The sequence below is a fragment of the Prionailurus viverrinus genome, chromosome A3 (genome assembly GCF_022837055.1).
Source record: "Prionailurus viverrinus isolate Anna chromosome A3, UM_Priviv_1.0, whole genome shotgun sequence".
In the NCBI taxonomy this organism is placed as follows: domain Eukaryota; kingdom Metazoa; phylum Chordata; class Mammalia; order Carnivora; family Felidae; genus Prionailurus; species Prionailurus viverrinus.
The window spans coordinates 24275837-24285221 of NC_062563.1; the positions used below are offsets into that span (position 1 = coordinate 24275837).

At 44.4% G+C, this 9385-nt stretch overlaps 1 protein-coding gene across 1 annotated transcript in view; it reads right to left on the reverse strand.

The window, feature by feature from the left end:
• Positions 1-9006, reverse strand: part of MYH7B (myosin heavy chain 7B) — a 43571-nt gene extending 34565 nt beyond the window's left edge. The window contains exons 1-2 of the mRNA XM_047851924.1: positions 8747-9006; positions 7556-7671 (exon numbers count right to left, since the gene is read on the reverse strand). The gene's annotated coding sequence lies outside the window, so the exon portion shown is untranslated. The remainder of the gene's footprint in view (positions 1-7555; positions 7672-8746) is intronic.
• Positions 9007-9385: the final 379 nt, after the last annotated feature.

The following is a 9385-nucleotide window of genomic DNA, read 5'->3' on the forward strand; positions in this document are numbered from 1 at the left end:
TGAGCCGCCCAGGCGCCCTAGCCCTCAGGATTTTTTATATGGGTTGAGAATGCTGTCTTACAAATATCTCTATTGTCCTGCCAATACTTTGGGCCTTAAATTTCATTTTTTAATTGAAATTTCTTTTAGGTAATTACATATTCACAATTATAAGAAACAATACAGAGAGATCACCTGTATTGACATTGATACTATCCCCCAAGTTCATTCAAGTTTTCCCAGTTTTACATATACATGTGTGTATGTGTGTGTGTATTAAGTTCTATACAATTTTATCACCTGTATATGTTCACAGATCCACCACTACAGTTAATATTCTGAAGAGTTCCAACAAAAGACACCCTCCTCCTTCCCATCCTTAACCCATCCAAAATTAACCTCCAATCTGTTCTCCATTTCTAAAATTGTCAATTCAGGGGCGCCTGGGTGGCTCAGTTGGTTAAGAGTCCGACTTTGGCCTAGGTCATGATCTCGCGGTTACCGAGTTCAAGCCCTGAGTCAGGCTCTGTGCTGACAGCTCAGAGCCTGGAGTTTGTTTCAGATTCTGTGTCTCCCTCTCTCTCTCTCTGCCCTTCCTTCATTCATGCTCTCTCTCTCAAAAATAAATGAACATTAAAAAAAATTTTTTTACTTGTCAATTAAAAAATGTTACATAAATGAAATCATACAGTATGTAACTTTTTAAGATTCACTTTGTTCACTCAGCATAATTCCCTGGAGATTAATCCAAGTTGTTGCCTACATCAGTGATGTGTTCCTTTCTGTTACTGAGTAGTATTCCATATTATGGATGTGCCACAGTTTGTTAAAATTTTACCTGTTGAAGGATACCTGGACAGCCCTCAGTCTGAGGTGTTATCTTATCACCTGCATCCTAGGAGGCCAGGGTCACCCACATCCTCCAAATTCTTGTTCCACCTGTCCAGGGACTTCTTGAGACCTGGAAATGGGCAGATCCCACTCTGCACCCCAGCAGCCAGCTCAGGACTTGGCACAGAAGAGGTGCCCATGAGTGCCTGCTAAATGGGCCATGTCCACTGGGCTGGGGCACCTGCCTCTCAAGAACCATCTTTTCCAGGGGGCCTCTCACTCTGCTCCCTGTTGCCCTTTCCACACCAGGCCCAGTGGATTTCATAACTCATGTTTCTCACCCACCCAGGCCTGGACAAGCCTCTCCTTTCTTTGATCTCTTGGGTTTAGCTGAGCCAGGCGAATGATATAGCACAGTGCTTACAAGTTCTGGAGTCAGACTGAGTGAAAACCCTCAGTTACTCTGTCTCTTTGAGTTACCCTGTTTGTCATCTGTAAAGCAGGAATACTAATAGCACCTACTTCATTGGAATTAAGTGAGATAATACTCATGAAAAAGGTACAATGCCTCACACATAAGTGTTTAATAAATGATCATTGCTATTCTTCTTCTTACTATCCTTTTCATCATTCCCAAACTCAGTAGAATAAACAAGAGAAATACATACCACCAATATCAAGACTATGAGAAGGTTAAAAAAAAAAAAGGTCATTCCTAGACTATGGGACCCCATTCTGATCCTTCTCTCTCTCCAGCTCCTTCCCTTCTTGGTGAAATGGAAGGGCAGGACTACAGCCTCCCCCTGGAGAGAGGCTCCCATTACTGGTGTCAAGGTGACAATTGCCTTCTCCCATTTATAGGGTTGTCAGTCTCACCCAACACTTCCTAGCTCCAGAGTCTCCCTATAACAGCCAGCGCAGTGTAGGCCCAGAGCCCTGCCATCATCTAGCCACAAGCAGGGTCACAGGGTCATCTCCTCGAAGAGCTGCCTCTATTCTGCTTTTGTGTGCACCTGCCTATCCAACCATGCAAATATTTACTGAAAAAGAAACTTTGCTATTAATCTGGGAAACTCCAACAAAGTGTCATTTCACACCCACTAGACTGGCAAAAACAAAAAAGCCTGACAATACTGAGTCTTACTGAGGATACAATTCTAATACAACAAGGGCAATTCTAATACATCGCTGGCAAGAGTGCAAATTTATAAAACCACTTAAAAGAGATATTTGGCATTATCTAGGAAATCTGAATATGCTCCTGACCTTCAACACACTGCACAAGGAGGCACATTTTAGATGGTTTATCATTTGTAACAGCAAAATACTAGAGACAACCCAAGAGACCATTCACAGGAGGAAAGGTAAATAAAGTGTGGTTTTTATGCAGCGAACCTATACAGCAGTGAAAACAAATGAACTAGTTACCCTGATCAAATGGATGACTCTCCCAACATAAGGCTGAAGTGACAGCAAGCTGCACAAGAATGTAAACAATGTTACCATTTAAAGTCCAAAAAACAGAAAAAATTGTATCAAATAATGTTTAGAAACACACACCTAGTAAAAGGATTAAAAATGCATAGGACCTACCTCACACCATATACAAAAACGAACTAAAAATGAATCAATGACCTACATGTAAGAGTGAAAACTATAAAACTCTAAGAAGATATAGGTACAAATCTTCACGATTTTGGATTAGGCAATGGTTTCTTAGATATGATACTCAAAGCACAAGCACCAAAGGAAAAACAGATAAACTGGACTTCCTCAAAATGAAAAACATTTGTACTTCAAAGGACACTGTCAAGGGGCATCTGGGTGGCTCAGTCTGACTCTTAATTTCAGCTCAGGTCATGATCCGAGGGTTGTGGAATTAAGCCCGGCATTGGGCTCCATGCTGAGTGTGGAGCCTTCTTGGGATTCTCTATCTCCCCCACCTGTCCCTCTCCCCCACTTGTGCACTCTCTCAAATTAAAAAAGAAAAAAAAAAAAAAGGGACACTATCAACAAATCAAAAAGACAATCCAGAGAATGGGAGAAACTACTTGCAAATCATGTATCTGATCAGGGTCTAAGATCCAGAATATATGAAGAATTCTTATAACTCAACAATAAAAAGACAAATAACTGAAATTAAAAATGCACCCTCTCTTTTATTAAGTGAAAGAGAAACTGAGTCAAAAAGCAGTCTAGGAGGGGTACTTGTGTGGCTCAGGTGGTTAAGCATCTTGATTTCAGCTCAGGTCATGATCTTGCAGTTTGTGGGTTCGAGCCCCACATCGGGCTCCATGCTCTCAGCAAAGAGCCTGCTTGGGATTCTCTCTCTCCCTCTCTCTCTCTCTCTCTCTGCCCCTCCTCTGCTCATGGTCCCTCTCTCTCTTTCTCTCTCTCTCTCAAAATAAATAAATAAACTTAAAAAAAAAAGTAATTTAGGAGTAGAATGGTGGTTGCCTAGGACTGGTTGGGAGAGGGGAACGGGGAATTATTGTTCAATGGGTACAGAGCTTCAGTTGGGGAAGCTGAAAAAGTTGCTGAAGCAGATGGTGGCAATATCTGCACAACAATGCGAATGCCACCGAACTGTACACTTAAGTGGCTAAAATGGCAAATTTTACGTATATTTAGCTATAATAAATTTTTTAAGTAAAACAAAATTAGGCAAAAGATGTGAATAGACAAAGGAGATAAACAAATAGCCGACAAGCACATGAAAACATGCTCAGTATCATCAGTCACTAGGGAAATGCAAATTGAAACCACAAGTGACACTACCTCACACCCACTGGGATGGTCAGAATCAAACAGCCAGGCAGGAACACGTGGTAAGAATGTAAAAATTGGAACTCTCAGACATTGCTGGTGGGAATGTAAAATAGTGCAGCCACTCCGGAAAACAGTCTGGCAGTTCCTCAAAAAGTTCAATAGAGAGGGGCGCCTCGCTGGCTCAGTCAGAAAAGCATGTGGCTCTTGATCTCAGGGTCGTGAGTTAGGAGTCCCACATGGGGTATAAAGATTACCTAAATTAAAAAAACAAACAAACAAAAAACAACTTGGGGGAAAAAAAAAAGGTCAACATAGAATTACCCTGCGAGCCAGCAAGTCCACTCCTCGGTCTATTCCCAAGATAATTAAATACAGCCCCACAAAAACCTGTACATGAATGTTCACAGCACCTTCATTCATAATAGCCAAAAAGTAGAGACAACCCAAACGTCCACCAACTGGCGGAGGTGCACAATGTGGTATATCCACACAACGGAATACTGGTACACGCTACAACACGGATGAGCGTTAAAGACATAATGGTAAGTGACGCAAGCCAAATGCAAAAGACCATCTACAGGAGTCTGTTTATATGAAATGTCCAGAATAGGCAAGTCCATAGACACATGACGCAAATTGGTGACTGCCAGGGGTTGGAGTGGAGGAATGGGGAGGTGACTGCTAATGGGTATGGGGCTTCTTTTGGTGTAATGGAAAAGTTCTGGACTTAGAGAGTGGTATTGGTTGTGCAATCTTGTGAACATACTAATAACCACTGAATTGTATACTTAAAAAGGTTGGATTTTATGGCATATGAATTATAGCTCAATAAAAAATTACATAGAATAAACAAAAAATTTAGGGGAGCCTTTATTCCTGAGGGATTACAGTTGTGGAGGAACACGAGGCCTTCAGCTATATTAGCAATGTTTTACTTCATAAGCTGGGGGGTGGGAATACGGGTGTTTGTTATACTAATCTGTATATCCTTCTTAATGTTTCATCATAAATAAAATTTAGAAGTATTTACTGAGTGTCGACCTGGACCAGGGCTACCTGGGTGGTTTAATGGTGGGTAAAATCAGATCCCATCCTGCCCAAAAGTAAGTGGGTAAGGATAAGCAGTAAGTGGAAAAGAAGGGCTGTAAGTAAGTCATCTCTCCTTTCTGGGCTTCTGTTTTCTCATGGATTATTTTATTTTAAATGTTTATTTGAGAGAGAGAGAGAGAGAGAGAGAGAGAGAGAGAGAGAGAGAGAGAGAGAGAAAGAGAGAGAGAGAGAGAATATGAGCTGAGGAGGGGCAGAGAGAGGTGGGGACAAAGTATCCGAAGCAGGCTCTGAGTTGACAGCAGAGAGCCTGATTCAGGACTCGAAATTACAAACCACGAGATCATGGTATCAGCTGAAGTTGGCCACTCAATAGACTGAACCACTCAGGAGCCCCTATTTTATTTTATTTTTAAAGTAATTTCTGGGGGCCTGGGTGGCTCAGTTGGTTGAGCGACTACTTCAGCTCAGGTCATGATCTCACAGTTCGTGGGTTTGAGCCCCATGTCAGGCTCTGTGCTGACAGCTCAGAGCCTGGAGCCTGCTTCGGAGTCTGTGTCTCCCCATCTCCCTGTTCCTCCCCTGCTCGTTCTCTGTCTCTGTCTCCCCAAAATAAATAAACATTAAAAAAATTTTTTTTATTTTTATTTATTTTTTTTTTATTTAAAAAAAAAATTTTTTTTTCAACGTTTATTTATTTTTGGGACAGAGAGAGACAGAGCTTGAACGGGGGAGGGGCAGAGAGAGAGGGAGACACAGAATCGGAAACAGGCTCCAGGCTCCAAGCCATCAGCCCAGAGCCTGATGCGGGGCTTGAACTCCCGGACCGCGAGATCGTGACCTGGCTGAAGTCGGACGCTTAACCGACTGCGCCACCCAGGCGCCCCCCAAAAAAAAAAAAATTTTTTTTTAAGTAATCTCTACACCCAACTTGGGGCTTGAACTTACAACCCTGAGATCCCGAGTCACATGCTCTACTGACTGAGCCAGCAGGGCACCCCTCCTCATGGATGAAATGACAGCTGGACTAGAATCTTGTTAGTAGAAAGTCTCTGAGGGTCCTGGGGGCTGAGGAGTGTCTCTCCCCTTTATCAGACCACAGTTTCAAGAACTGCTTATGCACGATGAGAGCACAGGCCTGGAGTCAGCCCTGGTGTCATCAATCACTGCAAGTGGGCCTAATGCAAAGCCCAGCTGAGTCTCTATTTCTTCTTGGTAAAAGAGGGACAGTAACTTCTCCCTCTCGGGATTACCATGGGGTGTAAATGAGATAACACATATAACGTGTCCAGGACAGGCCTGGCACACAGTAAATCCTCAACACATGGGAGAGTCCTCACTTTGATTCCACAGGCATTTCCTGAGCAGCAGTGCTGGGCCAGGTCTGTACTAGGGCTAAAAGACAGAGGAATTCCACCGAATGGCCAAGCAATGGCCCCCCGCCAGGTGGGGAGACAGCCCCATAAACAACAATACCAGGCAGGGTGATGTCATTGCTAAAAAGAGACAGCAGCCATGCACGCACAGAGCAGGCCATGTGCAACGCAGACCCCGGGACGGGCAGAGATGTCCCAATCGAGAGGCCTAGTAGGGGCTTGGAGAGAGGCCCTCACCGTGGGAAAGACACATACCAACTGAAGGCACTGGCCTCCATTCACACTGCAGTGCAGACTTCCTAGTGTCTTTTCAGTGAATTCAGACTCAACTGTTCCCACAAATCCCAAGAGCAGAGACTGCAATAGATTCAAAAGTCAGCTTTAGGAAGCCTGTGCACATATGGGAGCACAGTGGCTAACCGTGGGAGGCTGCATGATCTCTGGCAAGTCAGGGCACATAAAAAGTGATATAACTGGAAAGCCATTAACCAAATATCTGGCACTTGGTGAACAGATTAATAAAGATTAATTATAGTTAGGGAAAAAAAATAGATTCCATTTTCAAAGTGAGGGCAGTGGGATTCAGAGAAGTGAGAAGGCTTGCTTGCCCATAGTTACACTGCTAGCTTTGGAGGCAGGATTTGAACTCAGGTCTGACACATCAAAGGCTCAGTGCCTCATAATCTCCCTCTGTTACAGAATCTTCAGGAGGCTCTCTGTAGTCCACTAAATGGAATCTAACCTTGCTGTGGAGAGGGGAACTAACAAAGGTTTGGGGCCAGAGAGACCTCAGGCAAGTTCCCCAATCCTGGGTTCCTTGATCTGGGACCCCTGAGTGGGCTCAGGGAGGTTTGTGAATTCCTCCACACGGTGTGCCAAAAGATTGTGTCTAATGGAGATTCTCAAAGGAGAATTCTCAAAGGCTTGTTACCTCAAAAGTAACAAGCCACTGACTTGGCCTCACTTGGCATGTTTTCTTACCTACCCAAAGGAGATACAGTACCTACGTTGAAAAGCTGCGAGGGCATTAAATGAAGTAGTTTATGAAAAGTACCCAAAACATCCTAAGCTTCCACCTATGTTGGTTTCCCTGCCTTTCTCCCTCCCCAGCTTATTTCTATCATTTAGCAAACGATATTGACGATCTACTATGGAGCAGATATCACTCCAGGTGCTGGTGGTAAAGTGGTGAACAGGACAGATAGTGTCCCTGTTCTTATGGAACTCACATGGTGGAGAGAAACAGACAAAATTAGTAATTTCAGATACTAGTAAGAGCTGTGAAAAATATATATATATACTGATGGGGTGGGAATGGCATCTGAGGAGGAAACATGTGAATGACAAGAAGTCAGTTATGCCAAGATTTAGGGGCAAAGCCTCAGGGCAAAGGGAGCACAAAGACAAAGCCTCACTTGTAAGATGCTTGGCCAAGAGCCCCTCACACTCCCACACCTTACTCCCTGCACCACAAACTAGGTCCCCTTGAACAAGTCACATAACTTCTAAGACTCAGCTGCCACATCTACAAAATGGGAAGAAAGACACCTTACCTGCCACAATGTGAGGGGACTCAGTCAGAGGGCTGTTAAGGTCTGGGATCTTCCCCAAGTCTCACCAATAGACACCTGATACACGTCATTTGGCACCCATCTTGGAGGAGGGGAACCTGCAGAGAACCCTGGGTGATGATTTTTTATTTTAATTTCATGCTGCACTAGAAATAGTTTCCTTTGTTCCTGGTGAACATGATGGACTTTTCCTGCCACCCGGGGCCTTTTATAGTAACTGCTGCTTCGGGCTCTTCCTCAGGTATAAAAGCAGACAAAGGAAGGACATCATGGAAACACTGTCCTGCCCATAACCAGACCACCTATCCCTTCCCTCCCCCCAAGAAGATTGGAGGACTCAGCCTGTCCTGCAGACAGAGGGTGTACAAGCTTTATTTAAGGAGGTGGAAACATCCTGGCCCCTGGGTTGGGCCACCGATTTATAATTAGTTGTAGTTCTCCCTCCTAAATGTCTCTTTAACCTGTCCCCTTCTCTCCATCTCCTCATTGCCGCGCACCTTAACTCCCTCTGAGCATGCTTTCTGGCCTTAGTCTCCCCACTTCCAAACCATTTGCCACACTGTAGCCAGCACCTAACAAAAAATCGACCAGGTCTTTCCCCTGCTTAAAATCCTTAGACAGCTTGGGGTGCCTGGGTGGCACAGTCGGTTAAGCGTCTGACTTCGGCTCAGGTCATGATCTCACGGTCTGTAAGTTCAAGCCCCACATCGGGCTCTGTGCTGACAGCTCAGAGTCTGGAGCCTGCTTCAGATTCTGTGTTTCCCTCTCTCTCTGCCCCCTCCCTTGCTCACGCTCTGTCTCTCTCAAAAATAAATTAACATTAAAAAAAAATTTTTTTTAAATCCTTAGCTCCCCATCATTCACTGGAAAAATGCCAAACTTCTTAACCTGGCATCCAAGGCTCCCTCGCCAAGAATGAGCTCCTAACAGCCTGATCAACTCCCAGGCCCTCCTCAGTATCTATATCAAACTCCTCAATGTCTCTAAAATGAGCCTAGCCACACTTTGAATTATTTGCCTTTGCGGTTTCTGTTCCTGCTACTTGGAACACTGTCCCCATTCCTGCCTCTTAACTCCACCCTTACTTCTTTCACTGCTTACACATTCCTACCTAGCCCTCCAGACTCCAAAGCCCTCCCTGATTCCCCAGAAAAGCACTGTTTACCGGTCTACCTTCTTAATCAGATGTGAAAGCTGGGGTTCTCTCTTAGTTATTGTTAACTTCCCAGAGCTTGGACTGATCAGTTCAGGTTACTTTAACTTAAAAATTCATATCAGGTGCTTCACATTGAGAAGATCCTATCACAATCCGGAAAGAAGGAACAGTTAAAGAACTGGAGGGCTGCCAAAAGGTAAGATAAGAATAGGGATAAAGAATCTGCATTCTCAAAAAGTGCCCCAGATCCTGATGCAAATGATATTGGGCATTTTGATATACAATGCGTCACCCTCCAACGTTCCCAAGTTAAAAATTGCTGGAAAAATGAAAATACTTTCCTTTACCTCTACAGCTTTTCGGCAGCTGTCCCGAGGTTAGAGAAATCAGGTGGGCTTTTATGGGACTCAGCTGGGTGTAAAACAGAACCCTGGGTTCCAACACTGGCTCGACCCCTAACGTGCTAAGGTACCCTGCGCTGGGGTCTCTGTCCCTTTTCTGGGCCTCCCTTATCACACCTACCCCCACCATGTGTCCCTGAGGCAGTGACTGCCCCATTCTGGGTATCAGTTTCCTCATCTTACATTGGACGTCACCAGATCTGACATCCCACTAGCTCTGCAAACCCGTAACTCCTCGCTGACCCAGCCTAACTC